This window comes from Giraffa tippelskirchi, chromosome 4 (genome assembly GCF_054371585.1).
Source record: "Giraffa tippelskirchi isolate mGirTip1 chromosome 4, T2T-mGirTip1v1.2.pri, whole genome shotgun sequence".
NCBI classification, from domain to species: domain Eukaryota; kingdom Metazoa; phylum Chordata; class Mammalia; order Artiodactyla; family Giraffidae; genus Giraffa; species Giraffa tippelskirchi.
Window position 1 is genome coordinate 55,543,148 of NC_137278.1, and position 10,278 is coordinate 55,553,425.

The 10,278-nt window shown below is 45.8% G+C and overlaps 1 pseudogene; it reads left to right on the forward strand.

Moving 5' to 3' along the window:
• Positions 1-9,673: 9,673 nt before the first annotated feature.
• Positions 9,674-10,066, forward strand: LOC145544611 (ubiquitin-ribosomal protein eS31 fusion protein pseudogene; annotated as a pseudogene).
• Positions 10,067-10,278: the final 212 nt, after the last annotated feature.

The following is a 10,278-nucleotide window of genomic DNA, read 5'->3' on the forward strand; positions in this document are numbered from 1 at the left end:
GTCAATAAAGCAGAAGTAGATGTTTTTCTGGAACTCTCTTGCTTTTTGGATGATCCAACAGATGTTGGCAATTTGATCTCTGGTAACTCTGCCTTTTGTAAATCCAGTTTGAATATCTGGAAGTTCAAGGTTCATGTACTGTTGAAGCCTGGCTTGGAGAATTTTGAGCATACTTTGCTAGTGTGTGAGATGAGTGTAATTGTGTGGCAGTTTGAACATTCTTTGGCATTGCCTTTCTTTGGGATTGGAATGAAAACTGACCTTTTCCAGTCCTGTGGCCAAAGCTGTTTTCCAAATTTGCTGGCATATTGAGTGCAGCATATTACATGTACTTAAAAGTATTTTGGTAACTCTCTCTCAGGATAATTCATTTCTTTTTTTATCCCATGTATTTTATGTTGTGCATTTAAAAATAGGCTGTTCTAGAAATTCACACACAAGAGAATTACTCTGTATTTGCAGAAAACCTGTAAAGTTATGATTTCTTGAGCATCAGTTATAAATCAGGCACATTCCAGGTTCTATACAGTACATTATTGCTTAATCTTACAACAGTGAGTTGGAGGTTATCATTCCCCTTTTATACATGAGGAATCTTAGGCTCAGAGAGGTGCCTAATATCTGTCACTTCACAAAATATAATGTGTCCACTGTACTAGACATATTGTCTAGTACTGTAAAAGACTCTGATGCTAGGAAAGATTGAAGGTGGGAGGAGAAGGGGATGACAGAGGATGAGATGGTTGGATGGCATCACCTACTCAGTAGACATGAGTTTGAGCAAACTCCGGGAGACAATGGAAGGACAGGGAAGCCTGGCGTGCTGCAGTCTATGAGTTCCCAAAGAATCAGAGACAACTTAGCGACTGAACAACAACTGTAATAGAAATAGAGACAAAATGAGGGTAATACAGTATCTGTTTTTGTTCACTACTGCATCCCCCATACCTGGCACTGCCTAGATGCTCAGTGGATGTTTGTTGAATGACTAGATGAGAAGACATCAAGTGGCCCTGCCAGAGGTGGGATAGGAAATGCTTCAAAGGAAACATGAGATTAAGATGAGCCCTGGGACTTGGGGAAATGCAAGCTGATATAAAGCAGTCATGGTCCTCCATTCCCCATGCCAGTTTCACAAAGGGCTAGTCACCTGACTTTGGCCCATGAGATGCAAGGGAAAGCTCATCCAGGTCTGGCTCTGCTTCTTAATGTTGGAATGGGAGGTGGGGACACTTGGAGCCACTGCAGCTGCTTTGCCCTCATGAGTGTGGCAGAACGGAAAGGAGACAGGGTCCTTGGCCCTCAGAGGCGCTGTGAACCTCTGGGCTGAACAGCTCAGCTTCCCACCTCTGGATTTCTAGTTAGAGGAGATAACAAGGCTGATTATATTTAAATCCACTTTAGTTGAGTTTTATGTACTTAATGGCTAAAGGCATCCTAAAGAGAAGGTGTTTGTGAAAAGAAAGGTGTCAGGAAAGACTTCCATGTTCTTCTAAGAAGCTTGTGGTTTATCCCTAGAGGTGGTGATGTGTGTGTGTGGTGGGGTGTTATGTGATTAAATGATTGGAAGAAGGGACTGAAATGGTGTGATTTATGTTCTAGAAAGCATACTTTGGAAGTGTTCTGGGGTATGGGAGAGTGCAAATGTTTAATAAAATGGTGCAAAGATGGTAAATAAGCAAACTAGGGGTGGGGTCTTGTTGTGCTTTCATCTTGAGGAACCAGAGAAGTGGAGTAAGTAGCATGTTGAAATTGGAAATTTATGGTAGAACTCAACTTCCAGGGGACCTACCATGGAGTGGATCCAATCTCACAGACCTCAGAGAGGACAGGTTGTGGGGAAGATGCTCAGGATGGTGACCTGAGGTCCTGCCAGGACCAGGCCATCAGCATCATCAATGAAAGGGTCAGTCTGTTTATTTGCTCGTGGATCAGTTGTTAAGACTCAGCACTTTCACTGACATGACCCAGGTGCAATCCCTGGTCCAGGAACTAAGATGCCACCAAAAAAAAAAAAAAAAGAAAGAGAAAGAGAGAGAGAAGACACAAAAGAAAGGGTCAGTCTGCCCATTGCCATTTAGTATCAGGAATCTTCCGCTCTAGTCTACATAATTCTTTGAAAATTGGTAGGGGCTTCCGTGGTAGCTCAGCTGGTAAAGAATCCGCCTGCAATGCAGGAAATCCCAGTTTGATTCCTGGGTCAGGAAGATCCCCTGGACAAGGGATAGGCTACCCACTCCAGTATTCTTGGGTTTCCCTAGTGGCTCAGATGGTAAAGAATGCACCTGCAATGCGGGATACCTGGGTTCGATCCTGGAAATGCAAGAGATTCAGGTTTGATCCCTGGGTTGGGAAAATCCCCGTGTAGGAAATGGCAACCCACTCCAGTATTCTTGCCTGGAATATTCCATGGACAGAGGAGCCTAGGGGGCTACAGTCTGTGGGATCGCAAAGAGTCAGACACAATTGAGCCCGCACACACACACACACACACACACACACACACACAATGTTTCAATGACGTTTTAAATTTTTTTAATTTATTTTATCTTTTGACTATGCTGGGTCTTCATCATGGCCTGTGGGCTTTCTCCAATTGTGGCACTTGGGCTTAGTTGCCCTGCGGCATGTGGGATCTTAGTTCCTCAACCAGGGATTGAACACGTGTCCCCTGCATTGAAAGGTGAATTCTTAACCACTGGACCACCAAGGAAGTTCCTCTTTCTACAATTTAAGTGGTTCCTCTCAATGTGACAGAATGCAGCCTCCCTTTTTTTAGATAAACGAAAACGTGCTGTGTTTGGGTGTGTTGATCTGTGTGTAATTGACTCAAGGAGTTGGACCAGATCGTTCCAGGCATCCAAGCCGATCCTGGGGACAGAAGTGGTCCTTGTAGTGGACGTGGGAGTGGTCTGGGAGTCAGGAGTCCCCCTTCCTGCTCCTGTTTCTGCCGTTGTCCAGCTGGCAGTCTCAGATGTATCTCATCCCCTCTCGGCGCTATGCATGGTGGGTTTGGTCCTCTCTCCCTGTCCCCAATTCCTGTACTCTGTTCCTTCCCCATCTCCATGTCCCTCCATTGGGCTGCATCTTTTACGTTCATTGGTCCTTCATAGGGAGAGGATGGAATTCCTCAGAATAAAAAGTTGTTCTCAGTGTCTGGCTTGGTATCAGCGGCCAAGTGAATGTACAACATTTATAAAGTCCCTACTATGTTCTCAGTACCATGCAAAGCAAGAGGAGGCATCCAGAAGAAGGTCGATCTCACTCTCCAGTAGTTGTCTGTACACACACACACACACAAAGTGTTGAAAGCCTGGGTAGTTTTCTGTGGTGGTTCTGCGAACAGGGGAAATCACTAGTGCGGTGCTGACAATTAGTAAAGGCTTCTAGAGGAGGACTTCCCAGGCAGTCCAGTGGTTAAGACTCTGAGCTTCCAAAGCAGGGGACACGGGTTCAATCCCTGGCCGGGAAACTAGGACCCCACATGCCATGGGGGCAACTAAGGCAGCACCCTGCAACTACTGAGCCCATGTACAACTAGCGAAGCCTGCACACCGAAACTAGACAGAAGCCCCCGTTCGCCACAAAAGAAAGCCTACAAGAAGTAACAAGGAGCCAGAACAGCCAAAAAAAAAAAAAAACTCTTCTAGAGGGAGTGAGTCAAATATATTTGGGGTTTGAAGGTGAAAGTCACTCAGTCATGTCTGACTCTTTGAGACCCCATAGACTGTAGCTCGCCAGGCTCCTCTGTCCATGGAATTCTCTGGGCATGAATACTGGAGTGGGTAGCCATTCCCCTCTTCAAAGGATCTTCCCAACCCAGGGATTGAACCTGAGTCTTCTGCATTGCAGGCAGATTCTTTACCACTAGTGCCACCTGGGAAGCCTATATATTTGGGATTTGGGTTAAGGGAATTTTTATCAACTGTTACGGACTGAATTGGGCCCACCCCCTCTTCCCCCACCGGATGGATATTTGTATATTGAAGTCCTAAAGCTCAGGACCTGAGAGTGTAACTGTATCTGAAGACAGGGTGTTTAAAGAGGTAATTAAGTTAGAATGAGGTCATTAGGGTGGGCTCTAATCCACCATGCCTGGTGTCTTTATAAGAAGAGGAGATTAGGACACAGTCACTACAGAAGGAAGATGACGTGAAGACACAGGGTAAACATGATCATCTTCAAGCCAATAAGACAGACCCTGCCATCGTGATCCTCAGAAGGAGCCAACCTTATGGACACCTTATCTCAAACTCCCAGTGTTCAGAGCCGTGAAACACAGTTTCTCTTGTTTAAGCCACTCAGTTTGTTGTCCTTAGTTATGGTCCTAATATATACCTTAATATACCTTTTAAAGGGGCTTCCCAGGTGACTCGGTGGGTAAAGAATCTGCCTGCAATGCAGGAGACATGGGTTTAATGCCTGGATTGGGACAATCCCCTGGAGGAGGACATGACAACCCACTCCAGTATTCTTTCCTGGAGAACCCCGTGGACAGAGGAGCCTGGCACACTACAGTCCATGGGGTCACAAAGAGTTAGACACCTTTATATATATATATATATGTACATTTATTTATTTATTTGGCTGCACCAGGTCTTGGACAGGTCTTGGACTGAAGATCAAACCAGTCAGTCCTAAAGGAAATTGACCCTGTATATTCATTGGAAGGACTGATGCTGAAGCTGAAGCTCTAGTACTTTGGCCACCTGATGCAAAGAACTGACTCATTGGAAAAGACCTTGATGCTGGAAAGATTGAAGGCAGGAGGAGAAGGGGGTGACAGAGGATGAGATGGTTGGATGGCATCACCGACTCAATGGGCCTAAGTTTGAGCAAGCTCTGGGAGATGGTGAAGGACACAGAATCCTGGTGTGCTGCAGTCCCTGGGGTGGCAAAGAGTTGGAAGCGACTGAGTGACTGAACAACAAAAGGTCTTAGCTGTGGCACGTGGGCTCTTCATTCTTCATCACAACATATGATATCTTTAGCTGTGGCATGTGGGCCTTATCTCCCTGACAAGGGATCAAACCCAGGCTTCCCGTCTTGGAAGCTCAGAGTCTTAGCCAGTGGACTACCAGGGAAGTCCCAAAATACCTGTTAAAATACATATAAATATAGCATCCCCCTATCTTCAAGTAAACTCTATGTTCTTGTAAGATAAACATGTTTCGTCTGTGGGCTAAGTCCACCCACTTGGAAAGTCATGGGCTTGCACTCATTCATTCATTCATTCTTCCAATACCTTTTTTAAAAAATATTTATTTATTTGGCTGAACTGGGTCTTAGTTGCAGCATGCGGGATCTTAGTTTCGGAATATGGGATCTAGTTCCCTGACCAGGGATTGAACCCTGGACCCCTGCATAGGGAGCAAAGAGTCTTAGCCACTTAGCAACCAGGGAAATTCCCATCAGATACATTTTTAAGGAGTGCTGGTTGTAAGCTAGGTATGGGCTTAAGCATGGGTTTAGACTTGCAGATATAACAGATGAAGTACCTGCTCCTCTGGAACTTTCATTTGGGGGAGGGCAGGGGACCGGCAATAGAGGAATAAATAAATAAGCAAGGTAAGTCCAGTGTATGATAAAGCTGCAGAGGAAAGTGAACAGAGAGGGTGAAGATGTGACGGAGATCAGAGGAGCAGAGCTGGGTTTGGTGGGGTGGTCAGCAGACGGTCTCTGAGCCACCCCAGCTGTGAGGACTGGATATCCTAGCAGGAGAACATTTCAGTGAGAAGTCACAGCTAGAGGAAGGGCTTAGGGTTGGGGAATGCTTGGGTGGTTGAGAATTGCCAAGGAGATAAGTATTGCTGTGGCCAGGTCTGTAAGGGGACAATGGGATGGAATGAGCTTCTAAGCCCAGCAGGAACCCCATCATGCAGACCCTAGTAGTCCCCAAGAGAGGCTTGGGATGAAATGATTTAATTTGTATGCTTAAACGATCAGTCTGGAGCATATGATCCAGGAATTCTACTTACCGGTACATAACCCATAGAATAGGTTTTTCCTGGTGGCTGAGCAATAAAGAATCTGCCTGCAATGTAGGAGACATAGGAGATGTGGGTTCGATCCCTGGGTGGGGAAAATCCCCTAGAGGAGGAAATGGCGACCCATTCCAATACTTTTGCCTGGGAAATCCCACGGATAGAGGAATCTGGTGGGCTACAGTTGACGGGGTCGCAAAAGAGTTAGACACAACTTAGCGACTAAACAACAACAGCAAGACCAAAGAACTGAAAGCAGAGACTTGAATAAATATTTGTACACTCATATTCATAGTAACATTATTCACAGTGGCCAAGACATGGAAACAACTCAAGTGTCCATCAAGAGATGAATAAGTAGGGACTTCCCTGGTGGTCCAGTGGTTAAGACACAGAGCTGCCAATGTAAGGGGCATAAGTTTGATCCCTGATTGGGGAGCTAAGATACCATACACCATGCAGCATTGCCAAAAGACAATAATAATCATAATAATTTTTTAAAAAAAGACCCCATAAAAGAGATGAACTGGTAAACAAATGGTATATCCATACATCATCCAGGCTTAAAAAGAAAAGAAATTTTGATGTTTGCTACAACATGAATAAATTCTTGAAGCTATCACTCTGTGTGAAAGAGCCAGACACAGAAGGACAAACACCATATGATTCCACTTAGATGAGGTACTTAGAATAGCAAATTCATAGAGACAGAAAGAGACAGGTGGTTGCAGGGGCTCGGGGGGGGGGATGGGGAATTAATGTTTAATGAGTAGAGAACATTCAGTTTGGGATGATGAAAATGTTGTGGAGGTGGATGGTAATGATAGTTACGCAAGGCTGTGGAGACTTGAAAATTATTAAAAGGGCGAATTTTATGTTATGTGTATTTTAACACAAATTTTATTTTATTATTATTTTTGTTTTGGCTGCACTGGGTCTTTAATGCCACAAGCCGGGGCTTCTCTCTAACTGTGGTGCGTGATCTCAGTTGCCCTACTGGCGTGTGGGATCCTCGTTCCCCAACCAGGGATCAAACCTGAGTCCCCTGCGTTGGAAGGCAGATTCTTAACTGCTGGTGGGGAGTGGTTAAAATCACAAGTTTTAAAAACCAGTCTGGTTGCAGCTCAAGAGGGAGGAGAGGAGCAGACCGGAAAAAAGTGGGTAGGCAGCCCAGACCACTTCCCCATCTCTCTGAACCGTACCAGGCTGGCCCCAGGTTTCCCACTCCAAAACCTTCCCGAGTCCCAGTGCCATAGATGCTGAGCCTGGGTCCAAGGCTCCCCACACAGGGATCACACTGAGACCTGGCCTTTGGCATTGCACTGTTGCTGTGGTGGGAGGCTGTGGGGAGGTGCAGGGGGAGAGGGGAGTGGGGCGTGGCCCTGGGCCACCAGCTGCTGCTCAGACCCCTCACAGCCTCCCCAGAATTCCTTCTTCGGCCCATGGAGCTGCCTGGGCAGGTCCGCAAGCGGGAATCACCCTGCCTTGAAAAAAAAAGGTGAGAGAGGGAGAAAAGCAGAACAATTAAAATCTTAGTGTATGAATAATTACATTTTAAAAATCCCCACATTTTTTTTACATCAAAAAGAATTCTGTAATCAGAGGTTTAATTTGCAGATTTAGTGGCATTTGGCAGGTTAAAAGTAGGTGCTGTGAAGTGAGTAAGCGTGGGATTTGGGTCTGGAAGCAAAGAATGAGAAAATCTGCTGGGCCAGAAATCCTGGCTTTGAGCTGCCTCGGAGATTTGTGGCCTGACTTCCTCTGCCCATAGCCACCCTGGACTACATCCTCTTGAGAGAGGAAGGTAGAGAACAGAGGAGGAGAGGAATGAAGGCCTCCAGGCCCCCTCCTTCTTCTAAAGAGCTTCATTGTATGTTTATTTTTTTAAATAATTATTTGTTCATTGCAAAAAAAAAAATCTGGACTTCCCTGGTGGTCCAGTGGTTAAGAATCCACTTGCCAATGCCAGGGACATAGGTTCGATCCCTGGTCTGGGAAGATTCCTCATGCTGCAGAGCAACTAAGCCCGTACACCGCAACTATTGAGCCCCCATGCTGCCACCACTGAAGCCCAGGCACCCTAGAGTCCATGCTCCGCAACAAGAGAAGCCATTGCAATGAGAAGCCTGTGAGCTGCAACTAGAGAACACCCATGTGCAGCAAGGAAGACCCACACAACCAAAAATAAATAAATAAATTTTAAAAATTTGGAAAATATAGGGAAAAAAAAAAAAAGCAAAGATCACCTGTAGTTTCACTGTCTGAAGGTAGCAAGAGTACATTTTCCTCTTCTCTAAGATAGTGTGAAAAGACCAGGGAAGTCTGGCATGCTGCAGTTCATGGGATCACAGAGTCGGACACGACTTGGCAGCTGAACAACAACAATGTGGAAAAAATCCTTTGGCCAACTGGATTGGGGTTCACGAGGCATGTCTATTATCCTCACCCCTCTCTTCTTGTTCTTTCTCTCTTCTCTTCTGGAAGTCTCCCTTTTTTTTTCTTCCCAGTGAAAACCCAAACAAAACAGGAGCCTTGACATACCAAAGTCAGGTAGGGAGACTTGGGCTCAAGACCCGTTCCAACAGAGGTGCTAGAGGAGCAGCCTAAAGGAAGGGGCTCCAAGCTGGGGATCCTGGTTAGGGGAGGGGTGCAGCTGGGTGGGCAACAGAAGGGTTATTCTAGGGTGGCCTTCTCAGAGGAAGGGAAGGGAAAGATGCAGGCGAGGGTGGTGTTTATCCTCTGTTATCAACTAGTCATTGCTTATAGGCTAGCCCCAGGAAGAGGGAAATTGGTGAGGTGATGCCCTTCCATTGAGATGATTTCTGCTTAAGTTTAGGGTTCAGGGTTGTCTGTAGTAGAGCTCCCAACAGCTGGGGTGTAGACTGTATGCCCTTCAGTCCTGCAGGGTGTGTGTATGAGAGAAATAGTGACAGACAGACAGCCAGGGTGACAGACTGGATTGCTGGAGCTCACCAAGGCCAAAGTCTAAAAGCAGTACAAGGCAGAGAGCAAATGTATGGGCACCAAGGAGGAAAAGGGGGATGGGATGAGTTGGGAGATTGAGAATGAAGTATAGGTACTAAGGATACTATGTATAAAGCAGATAACTAATGAGCACCTACTGGAGAGCACAGGGATCCCTACTCAGTGCTTTGTTGTGGCCTAAATGGGAACGAAATCCCCCACAGAGGGGATAATGTATACCTAGAGCTGATTTGCTTTGCTGTAAGCAGAAACTAACACAAGATTGTGAAGCAACTGTGTGCTGTGCTGTGCTTAGTCTCTTGGTCATGTCCGATTCTTTGTGACCCCATGGACTGTAGCCCTCCAGGCTCCTCTGTCCATGGGGATTCTCCAGGCAAGCATACTGGAGGGGGTAGCCTATCCCTTCTCCAGGAGGACTTCTTGACCCAGGAATCCAACCAGGGTCTCCTGCATTGCAGGCCGATTCTTTACCAGCTGAGCTACCTGTGAAGCCCTAAAGCAACTATACTCCAATAAAATTAAAAAAAAACAAAACCCAAAAATTTCCAAACAGTACAAGACAGTTACCCCCTGGAGAAACCTTATCAATGGCCTCTGTGAAGACAAATGCAGGAAGGAGACACTAGCTGGGTTGTCCTGAAGCTCACATGGAGAGGAGGAAAGCCACTTTAGGGTACACCATCTGCGGTGGAACTGCCACCATGATGCAGATTTTCGTGAAGACCCTGACAGGTAAGAGCAACTCTCTTAAGGTCAAGCCCTTGGATACAATAGAAAATGTAAAGGCCAGGATCCAGGATAAGGAAGGAGTTCCTCCCGACCAGCAAAGACTGATCGTTACTGGCAAGCAACTGAAAGATGGATGTCCTTTGTCTAACTACAATATTCAAAAGGAGTCCACTCTTCATCTTGTGTTGAGACTTCGTGGTGGAGCTAAGAGAAAGAAGAAGTCTCATGCCACTCCCAAGAAGAACAAACATAAGAGAAAAAAGGTTAAGCTGGCTGTCCTGAAATACTATAAGGTGGAGGAGAATGGCAGAATCAGTCACCTTCACTGGGAGGGTCCTTCAGATGAATATGTGCTCAAGTTTTTATGACCAGTCACTTTGACAGACATTATTGTGGCAAATGTTGTCTGACCTATTGTTTCAATAAACCAGAAGACAAGTAATTGTATACAGGTTAATAAAATACATGAATTAATGAACTAAAAAAACAAAACAGAGAGGAGCAGCGCCAGGGGCAATCTGGCAGTTTGGCAGAATAGGACAGGTGGTTTTAGGAGACATGAAGGCAAAATCCAGAACGC